Raw genomic sequence first — 19,199 nt, 5'->3', positions numbered from 1 at the left:
TCCGGGGGAGTGGTTGGTTGAGGAAAGAAAGTGGGCAACGTGATAACCTGATTTATGTGAAAATCCGAGACCACCTTGGGCAGAAAGCTCGGATGAGTCAGCAGCACCACTCTATTGGCGTGGAAAACAGTGTAAGGCTCCTTGCAGCACAGGGCCTGAATCTCACTTACCCTGCGGGCTGAAGTGATGGCTAGTAAGAAAGCAGCCTTCCAGGTCAAATGCTGTAAAGAAGCCTAATGGATAGGCTCAAAAGGAGCACCCATCAATTTGGTGAGAACAATGTTAAGCTCCCAGGGAGGAGAAGGGGACCTCACTGGTGGAAACACTTTCTTAAGCCCCTCTAGGAAATCTTTGACTACAGGCAGTTGAAAAAATGAGGTCTGGGTAGGGGACTTTCTATAAGCTGTGATAGCAGCTAAGTGGACCCTGATGGAGGAGTACTTTAGGCCAGACCTTGCCAAGTGCAGTAAGTATGGAAGAATCACTTGCCCTTGAGTCGGATCAAGAGCGTTGTCCCTACACCAAAGGTAAAACCTCTTCCACTTGAAGGCATAAGACTTTCTAGTGGATGGCCTCTTTGCTTCTCAAAGAATTTTCATACAGTCAGCCGAAAGGTCTAGATGTCCGTACTGGATGACTTCAGGAGCCATGCAGTCAACCGGAGGGAGGGGAGATTGGGATGGAACACTCTCCCCTGGTTCTTGGTCAATAAGTCCAGGAGGCAGGGCAACCTCCGGTGTGGAACCTCTGACAGTTGAAGGAGATCCGGGTAACACCACTGGCGTGGCCACTCCGGTGCTATCAGGATCATTCTGGTGTTGGTGCTGTAGAACTTCTATATGACCGCCAGGATGAGAGGGAGAGGAGGAAAAGCGTACAGCAATGTCTGCGACCAGCTGATCAAAAGTGCATTCCGCAGTGATCCCTGCTGGGGGAACCTGGAGGCGAAGACGGGGCATTTCTTGTTTGCCGCGTCTGCGAACAAATCTATGTCCGGCACTCCCCATTGCCGGAAGACCTCCTGAGCGACGTCGTCGTTGAGCACCCAGTCGTGCGCTTCTACGAAGTATCTGCCGAGGCCTTCTGCCTGCATGTTCAGGGTTCCTGGCAGGTGGACTGTGATGATTGAAAGGCCTCTCGCCAGCAGCCAATGCCAAATGGATTGGGCTTCCAGAGACAGGACTCGTGACCTGGTGCCTCCTTGCTTGTTCAGATAGAACATAGTTGTTGTATTGTCTGTCTGAATCTGAATGTGGCTGGATTGAAGAGAAGGGTACAGGGATTTGAGCGCCAGATGGACCGCCCGTAGTTCCAAGAAGTTGATGTGATAACTTCTTTCTGTCTCGGACCAGAGACCTTGTACCTGAAGCTGGTCCATATGAGTCCCCCAGCCTTGCATTGAGGCATCTGATGAAAAAGGACTCCTTGCAGCAGGTGAGAACGTTTCATCCACTATTTGATGGAGTCCCTGGCAGCTTGGTGGAGAGAGATGGGGGGGTGGCGATGATTGTCCGGTCGTCATTTAAATTTCAGCTCCTCCCCCACCCCCCCATTCCTAACGTGGACTACCTGGTGGCTCGTTCCCTCAACTTTCCTTCCCCCCTTACTGTGGTTCTTGTCTATCGCCCCCCTCAATCGATGCCTTCCTTTGTAGCCTCCTTCCAGGAGCTGCTGGCCACCCTTGTGGTCAACAACTCCTCTGTACTCCTTCTTGGTGACTTTAACTTCTGGCCAGGAGACCCTAAGGAAGACTCTTTTTCTAAAGACTTTTCTGTCACCCTTCAATGTCTGAACCTCACTTCTCATGTCACAACCCCTACCCACGTGCATGGTCATATACTTGACCAAATTTGGTCGTCTTGCCCCCTTGCTTCACCTCCCTCCATCTCTCCCTGTGTCTGGTCTGATCACTCTATTATTTCTTTTTCTGTTCACTTGGGTATGGTTGTTAAACCCTCTCCCCCTAAAAACCTTCTAGCACGCAACTGGAACCAAACCGACCTTGATTCCCTCTCACTCTCTTTGGTATCTTCTGCTCCTGATCTCACTTGTCTCCCTCTTGAATCTCAGGCCAAAGCCATAAGTACATGGCTTGCTGCTTCGTGTGATCGTGTGGCCCCGCTTAAAAAGATCAAAGCGGCTCGTCCATACGACGCGCACAAATGGTTCTCCACTGAGCTCAAGGTACTAAAACTTGATCTCAGACGGGCGGAACGTCTTTGGAGACGTCAGTATTCCCCTCCTCTGCGAGCTCAGTACAGACAACTCCTCACCAACAATAAAAAAGCAGTTCTTAATGCCAAAACTTCCTATTTCACGGAGAGAGTATCGCTCTCCGTAAATAAACCTCGTGAAATTTTTTCCTTGGTTCGCAATCTTGCTACTTCTGACCGCTCCACCCCTAGCTTGGTTCCTTCCCAACCCCTCTGTCTGTCACTTAATAACTTCTTTATTGACAAGATTGCGAAAATTAAAGCTGACATTCCTACTGTGCCTCAGCCTACCCCTACCAGCCCTGTTACCCTTCCTTCTTCTTTCTTCGACACTTTTCCCCCTATCTCCCTTGATTTGTTTCACAACTACCTGTCTAAAGTTAAATCTGGCTCTCCTTTGGATGGTGTTCCTGCACGGATCCTCAAAATTCTCTTCACTAATTGTCCTGGTCCCCCCCTTTCTCTTCTTAACTCCTCACTGGTTTCCGGTGCTGTCCCCTCTTCCTTTAAATCTGCTGTTGTCCTCCCTATTCTCAAAAAACCTGGCCTAGATCCCTCCCTCCCAGCTAATTTCCGTCCCATTTCCCTTCTTCCCTACCTGGGTAAGATCCTAGAGACCCACGTCACCTCCTGCCTCTCCTCATACATTGAGGACAATGGCCTTCTAGCCTCCCACCAGGCGGGCTTCCGCCCTGGCCACTCTACAGAGGCGGTGGTTCTAGCGGTCTTGGACGAACTTAAGGGTAAGGCAGATGTTAACCTTCCCCAAGCCTTGGTGCTTCTCGACTTGTCCGCTGCGTTTGACACGGTCGACCATTCCATTCTTCTCGGCCGAGTCTGCGCAGCGGGCATTCGGGGCGCGGCCCTCTCTTGGCTAGCATCCTTTCTTCAGGATAGGCATCAGGCTGTTCATCTCTCTGGTTTCTCTGCCCCTTCCTGTTCGGTCACCTGCGGTGTTCCTCAGGGCTCTTCTCTTTCCCCTCTCCTCTTTAACCTATATATCTGTCCCCTTGTTTCTTCTCTTCTCAAGCGGGGGGTCTCTGTATATAATTACGCTGATGACCTCCAGCTTGTCTTTGATCTGTCTTCTTCTCCTGATTCAATTCCCAAGTTCAGTTCCACCCTTATCTTTATTTCGGAATGGATGAGCGCCAACCATCTTAAGCTCAACCCCGATAAAACGGAACTTGTCCTTACGGGTGGTCCCTCTAACCCTTGGTCCCCTGCACATTGGCCCCCCTCTTTTGGCCCCCCCCCCACGCCCTCTCCCTCTGTTCGCACCCTTGGCATCAAAGTCAGCTCTGACTTAACCATGCACTGCCAGATCAGCTCTGTGGTGTCTTCATGTTTCCTCTCCCTCCGTCTTATTCGGAAAATACCTCGTTTCTTCACCATCGACGCGCTTAAATCCATAGTCTTGGCTTTAGTCATCTCACGCCTCGACTATGGCAATGGCCTGTACGTGGGCATCCCCTCCCACGAATCCCGACGTTTACAGGCCATTCAAAACCAGGCTGCCCGTCTCATTTTTTCCCTTCCCAAATCCTCTCACATTACCCCGGTTCTGAAATCCCTCCACTGGCTCCCCATCTGCTTCAGATCCCTTTTCAAACTTGCTTGCTTTGCCTTTCGCGCCCACTCCCGCTCTGCCCCTGCCTACATCACTTCCCTCATTTCTTCCTATGTTCCCAGTCGCACTCTTCGTTCTTCCTCTCTCTCCCTTCTTCACATTCCCCGTTTCCGCAAATCCAGATCTGGGGGCACTCGTCTTTCCGTCTTGGCTCCCCAGTTCTGGAATAGTCTCCCACTTCATCTTCGCTCTATTCCTATTTTTAGCCACTTTCGTAAAGCCTTAAAAACTTTTCTTTTCTCTTTGGCCTTCCCCTCTTAGGCCCCCTGTGTTTCCCTCTGTGAGTTCTTACCCAGGTCCCCCCAGCGCCAGGAAGCCGCTTGGCAGCAGTGCGCTTTATTAAATATTGTTTTTCATTTCATTTCATTTCATTTCATTTCATTTCAGATACGATCTTCCCAGCGACCTGACCTCTGAGACCATTGATCCTTTAGCGCCTGTTGTAAGGGCCGCATATGAAGGCGTGCATTGGGTACAATGTAGATGCACGAGGCCATCGATCCCAGTAGTGAAGACACTTGCCTGGCTGTGGGAAGTGCAGTGTCGAGAAGAGTTTGGCACTCGAGAAGCATTGATGATAACCTCTCCTCCGAAGGACACACGCTTGCCTCTGCGGAGTCCAGGGAGGCGCCCAGATTGTGTATCCGCTAAGTGGGGTTGAGGACCGACTTGTAGTTGACTTGCAACCCCAAGAATTGCAGCAGGTTGAGGCAGTACGAGAGATGGCTCTGGAGTAGCACAGGTGTGGAACTTTTCAGGAGCCAGTCATCTAGATAGGGGTAGACGAAGATCTTCCGCCTGCAGAGGAAGGCAGCCACCACCGCCATGAACTGGAGAATGTCCGTGGGGCAGATTTGAGGCCGAACGGAAGCACTCGGTACTGGTAGTGGTGACGAGAGACCTGAAACCTGAGGAATTTTTTATGTTTAACTGAGACAGGAATGTGGAAGTAGGCGTCCTGCAGGTCGATGGCACACATCCAGTCTCCCTGGTGAAGGTGCGGAAAGATTTAATGCAAGGCTAGCATTCTGAATTTTTCCTTTCTGATAAACCTGTTCAGCAGGCGCAGGTCGAGGATAGGTCTGCACTCTTTGGTTACTCCTCGCTTTTGAACTAGAAAGTAGCGGGAGTATACCCCCCGATTTCTTTGGAGAGGTGGGACTTCCTCTATGGCCCTCTTGGAGAGGAGAATAGCTACTTCGTCCTGTAAAAGCCGATTTTGAAGTTGAGGAAGATGCTTCAATTGGGGGAGACTTGAACCTTAGCAAGTAACCATGCTGCACAATATTCAGCACCCATTTGTCTCTTGTTATGGTTTCCCACTCTTTCAGGCGAAAAATGATACTTCCTCCTACCGGAGTTGTGAACGGGTGCGGAGAAAGTAAAGCCTCACTGTTTGGGAGGCTGCTTCGTGGTGGACTGCTAGTGCTTGGTGTTCCCTCTTCCTCTGCCACGACCCCTCTGTTGGAATTGGGGCCTCTGCTGGTTCTGGGAGGACCATTGAGGGATTTGAACCTCTGCTGAAAGGAACGTTTGTCACCCTGACGAAAGCGCTTCCAATATTCTTTGCGCGTCTCCAGCCCAACAGCCTTGACAGTATCCATTTCTGTCTTCATTTTATTCATTTCGTCATCGGCGTGAGCCCCGAACAAGGAAGAGCTGTTAAAAGGAAGGTTTAAAATCTTCTTCTGCGCATCAGGCTTAAGACCTGTTAGTCGCAGCCAGGCTGAGCGCCAAGAACAGACGCCATGGGAGTACCCATGAGCGGCGAGATCTGAAGCATCCGCTGCCGCACTTATGATTTGATTGGCTACAAGCCCACCTTCAAGAAGAATTTAGTTGAAGTCCTGCTGGTCTTCTTTAGGGAGCATTTCAGTGAACCTAGAGAGGGAGTCCCAAAGAGATCGGTCATATCGCCCGAGAAGGGCTGAGGCACTTGCAAATTTCATGTACGAAGCAGACGTATTGCACATTTTCCTGCCATAGGAGCCCATCTGCTTACTGTCCTTCACTGGGGGGACAGAAGATGACACCGACGCTGAGTGCGACCTCATGGCAGCCGCCACAATGACTGAGTCCGCTGGTGGATCAGCTCTGAGGAATAAGGGATCCTCGGCTGGGGCCTTATACTTTTTGCCGATTCTGGAAGGCACGGAGCCCACCGTAGCAGGGGTGAGGAATGTGGCCATAGCTGGTTCCAAGAGTCCTGGCACCAAAGGAAGCAGTGGTCTGGGAGCTGTGCGATGGTGTAAGGTGTCATATATGATCGATGTGGGAACCACAGGGGTGTGCAACGTGATGTTCAGTTTCTGCGCACCCCTACCCAGGACATCGGAAAAGGTCGCGATGTCATCAATGGGAGACACCCGCGATGGAGGAGTCGAGGAGAAGGTCAGAGAATAGCCCCGGACCGAGGACCTCGTTGAGGAAGACCATGTGGGCGATCGTGTGCGTCGTCTCTTGTGGGGACGGTCGCGATGAGAGCTGTGATGAACCCTGGACCTTGATCGGTGTCTAGAAGGTGATCTTGGTCTTCTGGGAGGAGATAGACGATCTCTGGACCGTGATCGACGTGTGGAAGGCGATCTTGGTCTACTGGGAGGAGACTTGTATCTCCGCAGGGAGATCCTAGAGGGCGAATACGTGCAAGAGTAGTCCGAGCCCGGACTTCTGCAGTCACCTGTACCCACACCTTCCAGCCAGCGAGGCGAGAGACCGTACTTTTCTGCAGCTTTAGGAGATTTCTCCTGAGAAATTTGCACGATATGCAGTCCTGGGGATGATGACTGGTTCCCAGATGACGATCTGGACCTGGACATCACTTTACGCCGGGTCTCCTCTGTGGCCGCTGCAGTTTTATCCCTCGATGTCGAACACCTCGACGTCTGCGTCACCATCGGCAGCGATCGAGGGGATCTGCTATCGGAACGCCGTTCCGCTCTCGACGGTGGTCTCGACGTCGATCGCCTACGGTGATGCGGAGACCTCGCCGTCGATCTTCGACGTCGGCCTGGTGATCGACGTCGACCTCCCATGACATTCAGTCGGCGACGATCTTCTTGACGCCGAGTGATGGGACTTCGGCGAAGCTCTCAACGGAAGCCTTGACATCGACGGAGACTTTCCAGATCTCGTAGGACCAACAGCCTTGGAGCCCGAAGTGCTGTGCCTCGACGCCGACTTACTTGCATGCGGCGGAGAATCTCGACGTCGAGATGGTGTTTCGTCTCTTGACGCCGAAGAATGTCTGGGTCTTTTCGACAGCGGCTTCAACGTTGACGGCGAATCTCCTGTAACCTTATTCTTCCTGGAATCAGGAGAGGTGGTATGTCGCCGTTTTCGGTGTTGTTTGGCTGAAGAAGGTGGTTTGAAGACTCCATGGCCGCCTCCATGACGGCTTCTTTTCTTCTCCAGCTTGGCATGAAGTTGTATGCGCTCTCTATCACGTAGAGTCCGCCTGGAAAATTTCTGGCAGTGGGGGCACTGGTCAGGATTGTGTGAGGATGGAAGACACACAATACACACAGAGTGTGGATCTGCCAGTGCCATCTTATTGCCACAGGAAGGGCATTTCCTGAATAAGGCAGGCATTCTGATTCAAAAATTAGTAGTAAACCAAAAAACCAGCAGCATAAGTCTTAAGGAGTCAGAAAATGTCGAGTTTTCTGAGAAAATCTGAAGAAATATCACTTTCAGTCAAAAAACTGAAGAGCTCAAGCTCCAGGATCCTCATAGAAGGAGCCGGAAAAAAGAACTGACTTAACTGCCACCTGTGGTGCATCATGGGAGCAAGGGGTCTCTTGCAGGTCTTAAAGGCACGGTACCCCTACTCTAATGCCTTAAAGGCAAGGTGTCAGTTTTCTTTGTTTCTTAGTACTCTGCTGCAGCCTACAGGCAAATGCCTGCAATTACAAGTTTGCTTTATGGCAATAAAGCATTATTGTATGACAATTGTTTAGTGCTTCCTTATGGGTTGGGGGTACTACAATGCAAACCTATGTAATTTCAGCATTTTTGCCATGTTTGAAACATTTTAGGCTGCATGTATATGTTTTCACATGTGTGTATATATATATATATATATATATATATATATATATATATATATATATATATATATATATATATATATATATATATATATATATATATATATATATATTCACTGAAAAAACCATAGGTTTCACACACGTTATAGTTAGGAATTAGAATTTAAAAAACCATGGAAATTCACAGACAAAACCATAGGTTTCACACACATTATATTTAGGAATTAGCATTGAAAAAACCTTGCAAATTGAAAAAACCATAGGTTTCACACACGTTATAGTTAGGAATTAGCATTTAAAAAACCTTGCAAATTCACTGAAAAAAACCATAGGTTTCACACACGTTATAGTTAGCTGGACATTTCTCTCGTAAAAAACCATTGAAATTCCCCCGTTATAGTTAGTTCAGCTAACTATAACTCGCGCACCCGCAACCCACTGCTGATGACGTCACATATTACATCACTCATGACATGGTCAGTGACATCACTCATGACATCACTGATGACATCTCAAATAACATCACTGATGACATCACTGATGACATCATCCAGTGAATATGTGATTTTCTTACAATTTTCAATATCTTTTATATATATAGGGAAAGGCCTGTTAAAGAATGAGTGGGTGTACAAGTGTGTAAAGGGATGATTTTCGGTGTTGCGTAACTGACTCGATAAGTGAGTCGTTTAACTGCATCTTACTTCAGACTAGTGACTAAACTGTATAAATGTTTGTATGTGTCTGTGTGTTGGTGTATAAGTGGCGGCATGGTTTTGTGAATAGCTATACAAGTGTCTATATGAGTTATTGATTGCTTGTCTCAGTATCTGTATGAGTTCCTGAGTGTTTGTTTGGGTAAGGTGTGTGTGACTCTGTGCATAGATGAGTGAGTGGGTGATTCTATGAGTGGATGTTTTTAAAAGTGCATCTGTGATGGGACTGTATGGTTGAGTGAGTGTATGTATGGCTGTGTTATGGATTGAATGTATATCTCAGTGGTACATTTGTGACTAACTACATATGTGAAAGGCAGTATATATGTGTGTAAGAGTATATAAGTGGCTAGATGTGAGAATGTGTGATTGTGACAGTGACTGTATGGATGAGTGTGTGCTTTTGTCAATGATTCTAATAGAGCATAAATATGAATGTCAGCAGCCCTACATGCCAAGAACAGATGCATACTGGTAAGTAGCATATTCGGTTTGAGGCATGTGGGCTGCTGAATTCATATCTGCGCATAGATTATATAGCAGTCCCTCCATTTAGCGGCGGCTTCCCGTGCCAGCTGCAGCAGTCTGAAAAAGAGTTTTGAGAACAGCCTGTCCTACAGCTGCCTGCTGTCTTGAGTGTACATCTACACAGTAGTGCTTGGTAAATGTATGTATAGTGGACCATGTGGCTGCTCTACATATCTCCTCTAAAGGAATATTTCCCAGGAAAGCCATGGAGGCCCCTAACTTTCGTGTAGAGTGGGCTCTTGGAGGAATTGTTAGTGTGCGCTTAGCTTTTTCATAGCAAATCTGTATACACTTAACTATCCACCTAGCTATTCCTGCTTTGGAAATGGGGTTGCCTTTGTGCTGTGGAGAAAAGGCAACAAACAGTTGTTTTGTTTTCCTGAAATTTTGTGTTCTGTCAATATAGTACAGGAGAGCTCTTTTGATATCAAGTGTGTGGAGCATTCTTTCTGCGACATTCTCAGGATTAGGATAAAAAACTGGTAGTTCTATGGATTGGTTCATATGGAACTAAGAAATTACCTTGGGCATGAAAGTAGGGTTGGTGCGTAGTACGACCCTGTTGGCATGAACCTGTATAAATGGCTCTTGAATGGTTAGTGCCTGAAGTTCACTAACTCTTCTTAGTGAAGTAATGGCAACCAGGAAAGCTACTTTCCATGTCAGAAATTGAATCTCACAAGAGTGGAGAGGTTCAAAAGGTGGTCCCATCAGTCTGGTGAGGACCACATTTAGGTTCCAGACTGGTGAAGGAGGGTGTCTTGGAGGAATGACACGTTTGAGTCCCTCCAAGAAAGCTCTGATGGCAGGCACTTTGAACAGTGAGAGGTGCTGCTGGTTCTGAAGGTAAGCTGCCACTGCGGTTAAATGTATACGGATGGAATTGTATGCTAGATTGCATCGGTATAAGTGTAATAGATAACAGATAATGTTTTGCGTTGATGCATCCAGCGGATTGATGTAATTATTTTTACAATAAATGACAAATCTTTTCCACTTAGCCGCGTAGCAGGCTCTGGTAGTGGGTCTCCGTGCCTCCTTGATGATATTCATACATTCTGGAGGCAAGTTTAGGTAGCCAAATTCTAAGATCTCAGGAGCCAGATCGCTAGGTTCAGCTGTTGCGGATCTGGGTGCTGAATCTCGCCATGGCTCTGCGTTAAAAGCGTGGGTGTTAGCCGTAGTCGTTGATGCGGTACCACGGAAAGTTCCAGAAACGTGGTGTACCATGGTTGGCGTGCCCACGTTGGAGCAACCAGGATGAGCGTCATTGGGTGTTGCCTCAGTTTGCGTGCCACCAGTGGTATTAATGGTGCTGGGGGAAAAGCGTACGCAAATCTGCCTGACCAGTTCATCCATATTGCATTGCCCTGCGACTGTGGATGTGGGAACCTGGCGGCAAAGTTTTGGCATTTTGCGTTTTCCCTTGTGGCAAATAGGTCTATCTCTGGATGACCCCACCGTTGGAAGTACGGTTGTAGTACTGACGGATGTATCTCCCACTCGTGTATTTGGTGGCTGTGTCTGCTGAGCAGATCCGCCATCTGGTTGTCCTTGCCCGGGAGGTGTTCCGCCATGAGGAAGATGTTCCTCTGAATGGCCCACTTCCACATGCTCTGAGCCAGATGAGACAACTGTGGAGAGTGTGTCCCTCCCTGCTTTTGTATGTAGTACATGGCGGTCATGTTGTCCGTCCGGATCAACACGACTTTGTTGCACAAGTGTACTTTGAATGCCTTCATTGCAAGGAAGATTGCCATGAGTTCCAGAAGGTAGATGTGCATCCTCCTTTGCTGTGTCGTCCATAGTCCCTGCACTGTGTACTTGAGTACATGAGCTCCCCATCCCTGGAGAGACGCGTCCGCCGTCAGTATGATTTGTGGGAGAGGTTCTCGGAACGGTCGGCCCTTGCAAAGGTTTTGTGGATTCCACCAATGCAGAGAGTTGTATGCCCGACCGCTCACCGACACTAGGTCCTTCAATTGTCCGTGAGCCCGATTCCACTGACGTGCCAAGCACTCCCTGAAGCGGACGCATATGTAGCCTCGCGTGCGGGACTATGAAGATGCAGGAGGCCATCATGCCTATCAACTGCATAAACACTCGTGCCGGTAGTGAGTGTTGAGGTTTGAACTTTTGTATGAGCAACTGCATGCTGTTGATCCGCACTGAATTGGGCTGTGCCTTGGCTGCCAGAGTGTCTATGGTCGCGCCTAGGTACTGCTGTACGTGGGTGGGTTGAAGGTGGGACTTTGGATAATTCAGGGAGAATCCAAGGCTGTGAAGAAGGTGAATGGTGTGGGTCATGTGGTTGGCACACTGCTGGGCTGACTTTCCCTGGATAAGCCAGTCGTCCAGATAAGGATAGACATGTATGTGCTGTCTCCTTAAGTGCGCCGCCACTGTTGCCAGGCACTTGGTGAACACTCTGGGTGCCGTTGTTACTCCGAAAGGGAGGACTTTGAACTGGTAATGTTGATTGAGAACAGTGAACCTGAGATATTTCCTGTGTGATGGGTGCATGGGTATATGGAAATACGCATCTTTGAGATCTAGTGTTGCGAGAAAGTCTCCCTGCTTGAGCAACGGCAGCACCTGTTGCAAGGTGAGCATGTGAAAGTGCTCTGACAGAATGTAACGGTTTAGAGGTCTTAAATCCAGTATGGGTCTGAGAGACCCGTCCTTTTTGGGGATTAGAAAATACAGTGAGTACACTCCTGATCCCTGTTCGTCTGCTGGCACGAGTTCTATGGCTCCTTTTTGGAGCATACTGAGAACTTCCTGGTGTAATAAGTGCAAGTGCTCTGCGGACATAGGACGGTGTCTTGGTGGTATGTTTGGTGGAGTGGATGTGAGCTCCAGACAATAACCGTACTGGACAATGTCTCTCACCCACCTGTCTGTAGTGATGGACTTCCAGACCGGCAGGAACTCTTGGAGTCTCCCCCCGACAGGTGTTAAGTGGTCGGGGGGCAGTGACAAGGCGTCACTGTTTGTTGGTGGCGGAGGACCTGGAGCTGTTGTTTCCTCGGCCTCTGCCCTTGACGTTGTTTCCACGGTATCCACCTCTGTTATTCTTATTATAGGTGGTCTGTGTACCTTGTTTAGTGTAATGCGACTGTTGGGAGTTCTGGCCTCTAGATGGTCCTCTATTGGAAGAGCGACGAAAGGACCCACTCCTAAACTGCTGTGATTGCAGAGCCCCCATATACTTTGCAATCTCCGTATCTTTCTTGATCTTCTCTAGGGTGGTGTCAACTTCGGGGCCAAAAAGGGAGTCAGGGTTGACAGGTTGATTGAGTATCGTTATTTGTATCTCTGGTTTGAATCCTGAGATTCTCAACCAAGCATGCCGTCTTAACATGACGCTGGTGTTAATAGCCCTAGCTGCAGTGTCCGCCACGTCAAGAGCGCACTTAATGGAAGCGTTGCTTATGAGCTTCCCTTCTGTAATAAGCGACTCTGCCCCTTCCTTGAACTGATCTGGGAGGTGCTGTAGCAGTGTCTCTAGGGTATCATGATACGCCCTGTCGTATCGAGCCAGAAGTGCCTGAGTGTTGGCAATTCTCCAGATGTTAGCTGCCTGTGCAGCAACTCTTTTCCCTGAAGTTTCCAAGACCTTAGACTCCTTGTCAGGGGGAGGAGCATCACCCGTTGCCTGTGAATTGGCTCTCTTCCGAGCATTGGACACCACCAACGAGTCCAAAGGCAACTGGCCTCGTATGTAGGTAGGGTCCACAGGAGCTGGCCTATATTTTTTGTCAATTCTAGGATTTAGCACTCTCGCCCTTGTGGTCTCCTTAAAAATGTCATTAGCCGGTTTTAGGACCCCCTTCAGCATGGGCAGAGTCTTAATAGATCTTTCTGAGGTAGAGAAGGTATCCATCAGAAAATCATCCTCAATAGGATCAGTACGGAGCTGTACATCATGATTTTTAGCTGCTCTCTCAATCAAGGCATTGAAAGCAGCAGTATCCTCAGTAGGAGATGATTTTACCACATATGCCTGCGTGTCTGGAGCGGTATGTGGGTCCCCTGTACCAATATCGTCCACCCAAGGTAGGTTTTGATCTTCAGGGTCAGTGTCCACAGGATAAGTGTCCTCAATATCACCAGCATCCCCTGCATCCTCATCAAATTGTGTGCGTGATAATGACTGAGGCTCCTGGTCATAATAGTGAACATGTTCTACTAGAACTGGTGACGTGGTCCTCTTCTTCTTCAATGGAATTTTGTATGGCTCCATTGATTTCTCTGGCAGTATCTTTTGTTTATATATTGACAGTCTACCAGTCTCCGCATCGATAAACTGCCTTGGCTCCTCATCTTCCTGAGGGACTTCGACAGCTCTCTGCCCCATCGGCACTCCTGTTGGTGCTTCGACAGGTTTCTTCGGGTCGACCCCTTTTTGCGGCTCGAGACCCTTCTTTGCGTCGAACATCTTCGGTCGTACCGCCGGTGGTAGTCCGAATTTTATGTGCGTCGACGCGATGTGAACTGTGCTGACCGTCTTCGGCTGCGGGGGTGCTTTTGCGCCGAGCATGGAAGCCGTGTCGCGGATGCGGAGTAACGACTCCGACACCTTCTTCTTTAGGAGGGGAGACGGGGTTGTTGAGTCGACACGTTCCGTCGATACCCTCTTGGACGTGGCATCGAACCCCGAACCAGACGCCGTGTTCTCGACACGAGGACCGGGATGGCTCGGCCGTCGCGAGGCGCTCTGTATTTTTGTGTCGACGATCCTCGGCGCTGATTTTTTCGGGTCAGCAACCTTGACCTTGGTTGTTGGCGCCGCCTTCGGCTCGACGTCCCCATGAAGTCTCCGTGCGTCGACGGCCTTCTTTTGTTTGTTCGGCTCCGAGGGCTTCGAGGCCTTGTTGCCGATGAGAGACTCTTTCACTTTCGGTTTCGAGGTAGGTGCCTGTGCCATCAGTTTCAATTTCTTTTGATCGAATGATGGCTCTTTCGATACCTATGGCTCTGTGGGGTAGTTCGTAGCCGGGCCTTTATGAGGGGCTGTAGAACGAGAGGAATGATCTTCGGTAAGGCCTTGTGGCGATCCCTCGACCTGAGCCTTATCGAGTGTCTCGTTGGGTCCTGTACCGACATATGGGCCTAGCTCATCTTCTGAGCCATCTTCCTCGGTCCCAAGGGCCTCCTCGTCGTCTCCTACCTCTTCGACGACACCATCTTCCTGTTCGTCTAGTATACGCTCGTCTTCGGCATCATAGTCGGATTCGCGCTCCGAATCCGGATCCGAGAGCTCCCCCCGAACTTCAAGGTCCACGACCTCCTCATCTTCTGTCCCGAAGATGTTGCCGGGTTCGGCGTCGCTTTCTGCGCCTCGAGCCGAGCTGCTCGACGAATGCGAAGGGTCTTCTTCGATCGAAACCTGGAAAACGCCATACAGGTGGCTTCGTCGTGGTTTGGATAAAGGCACTTGTTGCACACCGGGTGCACGTCGAAGCGAGCATACTTAGCGTTGCAAAGAGGGCAACGCTTAAAAGGGCTATTCGATGTCTTTGGATCCATCGTTGATGATCTACTTGAGAACGCCCTCGACAAATATACTTAGCGCCGAACGAAAACAATACCGACGAATGTAAAGGCCTAAATACTCAAAGAGCTAAGATTAGGACATCCGAACCCAATGGCGGAAAAAAACAATCTAAGGATGGAGGGGATGCCCATGCGCACTGTAGTCCAGGGGAGGAGCCACCTATCTCGTGATACTTCGAAGACTCTTCCAGGACAACAATGTGCAATCATCCGGACCCAACACTAGGCGGCGATCTATGCACAGATATGAATTCAGCAGCCCACATGCCTCGAACGCTTCGCTTTATGTACGGTGAGCGTACGTAATATTTATACTCCGTGTGCGCATGCTTACGCAATTTGCGGACGCGTCCGTACTACCTACGTGACGCGTAAGCGCATGCTTTATACGCGCGCGCATTACGCGGAAGTGTACGAGTGTGCCTGTAATGCGCATGCATGCGTGTGTCTTTCGTACGCGCATGCGTACTTTTACCGTACGCGCTCGGTAAGCTTAACGTGCGCGTACGGTTGGTCATGTGATCAAGAAACAACACTTTTGATTGGTTTAAACTACTTTCAGTTCCAGAATCTTCCTACACCACACCCATTCCCCTCATTACTGCTTGTGATTTCTTAGGAGAAGGAGCTGAATTGTCTTTGGGATACAATGGCAGAGCAGCAGTCCTCTTCTGAGAGTGAGCAGGGCAGCAGCATCATCAGACAGAGAAGGAGGAAACAGAAGAGTTCTTTTATTTGGGAGTATTTTACATTTCCTGAGGGGCAGAAAAAGGTAAATGCTCCTTTAGTTACCTGCTCACTTTGTGAGCGTGTGTTATCTAGAGGTAATCCAAGGAAGAAGTATTCCTTTGGTAATCACACTATGTTGAGACACCTTAGGGATGTTCATCCAAGGACTTTTGCTCGACATACTGAAGCAAACCCTTCAGTAAGTCACCCAAGCACATCCGCAGAAGCTCAGCCGAGTACATCTTCGGCAGCTCAGCCGAGCACTTCTTCTGCGGTGGGAGCATCACCCTCTTCTGCTCCTGTGGAAAGGAACCCTCGATTTCAGAGGGTACAAATGAGGAGCACCAGATGTTATGGTCTAATTGTTCATGGGGAGACCAGTATTTCCCTAATAAACAATAAGATAGACCAGCACATCTGTGGTCCTTGTTAATATTCCCATTCTTTCTTTCCTCTGTCCCTATATTAACACAACGGCTCTTTTAAGAGCCATCCTTACCTCACAACTTTTTTTAAATTTTTTTAATAAATTATTTTAAAAAAATTTTTTACCGTGCGCGCATTTTTTTTTTTTTTTTTATTTGTTTAATTTTTTTCACCCTACAAGGTCCTTGAGGGAGTACAACGGAAATGAGAAAAGCAGAGAGGAGAACACAGCAGATTATCAGAGTCAGAATCTCAGAGCTGTACACCTCTCTCCTCTCACCAAAACCAGTAAATGGCAATGTTTCCCTCTCTTTTTTCACACATATACATGTTAATTACAAATCTCAGTGCTTCCCACATTTTTTCAAATGAAATCACACATTTCTATTGGTTGAAAACTTCAACCCTTTTCCAAATGAACCCTTCCCCCAACTTGACTTCTGCCTGCTACCATAGCAACAGCTCATGGAACACTAGTGTGAGCAGAGAGGTCAGAAGTTCAGCACACAATGTTTCTATTCCAAAGAGCAAGAGTGCTTCACCTGTCAAACCTAACAGCAAATCCAAATTAATCTTCTGTGGGAACACAATTTTCTGAACCAATACATAACATGCTTCTAAAAATGTACACATACAGCCTAGTTTTAACTGTAAAATGGTTTGAATCAGCCAAGGAGTTCTTTTTATTATAAAAAAATATGTATGCCTCCATTTTACAACTGTCTTTCATTTCATATTGCCATTCTACTGAAAAACACCTCCTGAGTGCATCCAGGTCTCCTTGAAAGATGTTCACAGTGTGGATTGTAGGTCACAGCTATGTCTTCTGGAGTGAAAAGTATGCAGAAAAACAGAGGTATGGTGAGAGACCTTGCTTTGCCAAATGTAGACATTACATGGATTGGTCATAGAGGGTTAAAGTGGCACCAATTAATGCCTTTGGTGAAATCTTTTCTACACCTCCAACAGCCTAACCTTATTATTGTGCACTGTGGTGGAAATGACCTAGGCACTTTAACTGGGGTAGGTCTGGAAATGCTTGTTAAGGACACCTTTGTGCAATTAATGTCGCTTTTTCCTCAATCTGCCTTTGTATATTCTAATATATGCCAAAGGCAAAAGTGGAACTGGTCCAACCAATTTTGTCCACAGATTGGCAAAGCAAGAAAGCACGTCAACAAATCTATTTCTGCTTTCCTCAGAGACTATGGTATGGGTTCTATATACCACAACAACTTGCGTTACAACATGCAAGGCATTTATAGAGGAGACGGTGTACATTACACTGATGAAGGCAACAGAGTCTTCCTCTTGAACTTTAGACTCTGCATCGGTACTTACTTGTAGGTACCACAAAAAAAATACTTCATAAACACAACGGCTCTTTTTAGAGCCCCCTAATATCTAAACACTTAAATTTGATTTTTTATTTTTTTTCTGCCGTGCGCGTACGGTAAGCTTACCGTACACGCACCCAGCGATTTAAAAAAAAAAAATTAAAATGTATTTTTCATACTTTTGGGACCTTCTTGGACCCCCTGACAAACGCTAGGGGGTCTGCAACTCTCTTCGTTGCCCCCTTTTCACGTTCTCCACTTTTGTTTATCAGTGTGAGACACACAAAATGGCGGCCGACACTTCCTGATTTCGACCGACTGGAATGTTTACAGTCATGTAACCAACAATCAGAATTAAGCTCGCGCACGGCAGTGTGCGCGTACGGTAAGCTTACCGTACGCGCTCGGAGCGCGCCTATAGATATATATATTGATTTAAATGCTATTTTCTCAGGAAATACTGAACAGATTTACACCAGACCTGCAAAAGGCACATCCCTGACCTGAGGACTACCTCTCTGCCAAATTTCAAGCAATTCTGTTCACCCTTTCGGGCTGTAGCTTGGACTAAAGGTCCTATGGAAAAATGCATGGGGAAAACGCGTTTTGGGACCCCCCCCTTTTTCTCAGCCCCCGCTTGACGAATCCCCCCCGAGACTTTCAGGGTAGGAGCTGAGCGGAGCACCCCACCTATTTTGAAAATTTTGCAAGGATTCGTCAATCGGCGCCAACGTTATTCAAAATAGAATGTTGCGAATTTCCTATGGAAACACGGTCCTAACTATAACTATCTACTGGCGGCCGCCAGAAGAATGAATATATATATATATATATATATATATATATATATATATATATATATATATATATATATATATATATATATATATATTTTCTATATGCTACGGGAACCCGCACATGGGCGGGGATTATTCATTGATTATGACTAATGATGAGCATCCCCTGGATGAGAAGCAGGCCAGAATCTGGAGAAGTACCCAGTCCGCTGGCATCATCCAATTCCTCATATCACAGTGCCGTAACACAGGCCCCCACAGCCCCCAGGGTGTGGGGGCGTGGACTGCTAGGGGCCACCTTAGCACAATTCTCTGGCCCGAGACCTGAATAAATCTGGAGCTGGGGCCCAGACATGTACCATGCATGGGGGCCCCCTCAAGTTTCGTTAAGACACTGTTGTATCAGTCCATGTCTTGATAAGGTCAATCTTCCTCCATCCCTAGGCCTTCAGAATAAGGCTGAGGAAACAAATGGGGACCCAAGGGCTCTGTTGGCCTCAGTTATCAGTGAAGATTGGCGCTAATCCGGCTCCAGGTCGTCAAGAATGAGAATGGGGCTTACGCCACCATTGGCGTCAGAAGTCTCTGTGTCAGGGCCAAAGCAGGTCGCAATGGTATGACCGGCATTGGTCCAGATCCATCGCCGAATCCACGGAAGGCACCGGCGTGGAACCTGATGGAGGCCCCTATCAGCCTTCGGGCCCAGTAGGGTCAGACCGCCCAAATATGAGGCACATGGTGTCATAAAATTCTTTGAGCTGGGCGGCGATCGCTCTGGCTCCCAGGAAGACGAGGAAGCAAAGAGCCAACCCAGGCGCAGGCTCAGAAGAACCAGGTCTAGAGTGCAGAGACTTCTCCGTCACGTCGGCAGACAGATGGGGAGGAGTCGTAGTGCGCTTCGACTTATGTTTTTTTGTGCTTCATACCTAACCAACTCGACGACTTCGAGTGGGAGGATGAAGACTTAGGACTCCTGGAGCGGTGCCTGGACTTTCCTTTCGACCGGGACCATGAACGAGACATCCGAGGAGAACAACGTGGTGCCAAGCACTGGGCCACAAGCAATTTTAAATACTGATCCCTCAGAGCTTCTGGAGCAATGGCCCGGCAGTCGGAGCATGACTACGAGTCGTGGTCGTTCTCCAGGCACCAGAGACAAGCCAGGTGTTGGTCCATCACCGACATGGGGCAGTGGCAGGTGCTGTATGGTTTGAA

The 19,199-nt window shown here is 48.3% G+C and overlaps 1 protein-coding gene across 1 annotated transcript in view; it reads right to left on the bottom strand.

Moving 5' to 3' along the window:
• The window catches only part of LOC146796600 (lysosomal alpha-glucosidase-like), an 854,317-nt gene that overhangs the window by 349,223 nt on the left and 485,895 nt on the right, over nucleotides 1-19,199 (bottom strand). The gene's annotated exons all lie outside the window — the stretch shown is intronic.

The sequence above is a fragment of the Triturus cristatus genome, chromosome 10 (genome assembly GCF_964204655.1).
Source record: "Triturus cristatus chromosome 10, aTriCri1.1, whole genome shotgun sequence".
In the NCBI taxonomy this organism is placed as follows: Eukaryota; Metazoa; Chordata; class Amphibia; order Caudata; family Salamandridae; genus Triturus; species Triturus cristatus.
This window is presented reverse-complemented; position numbering and strand designations above follow the sequence as displayed.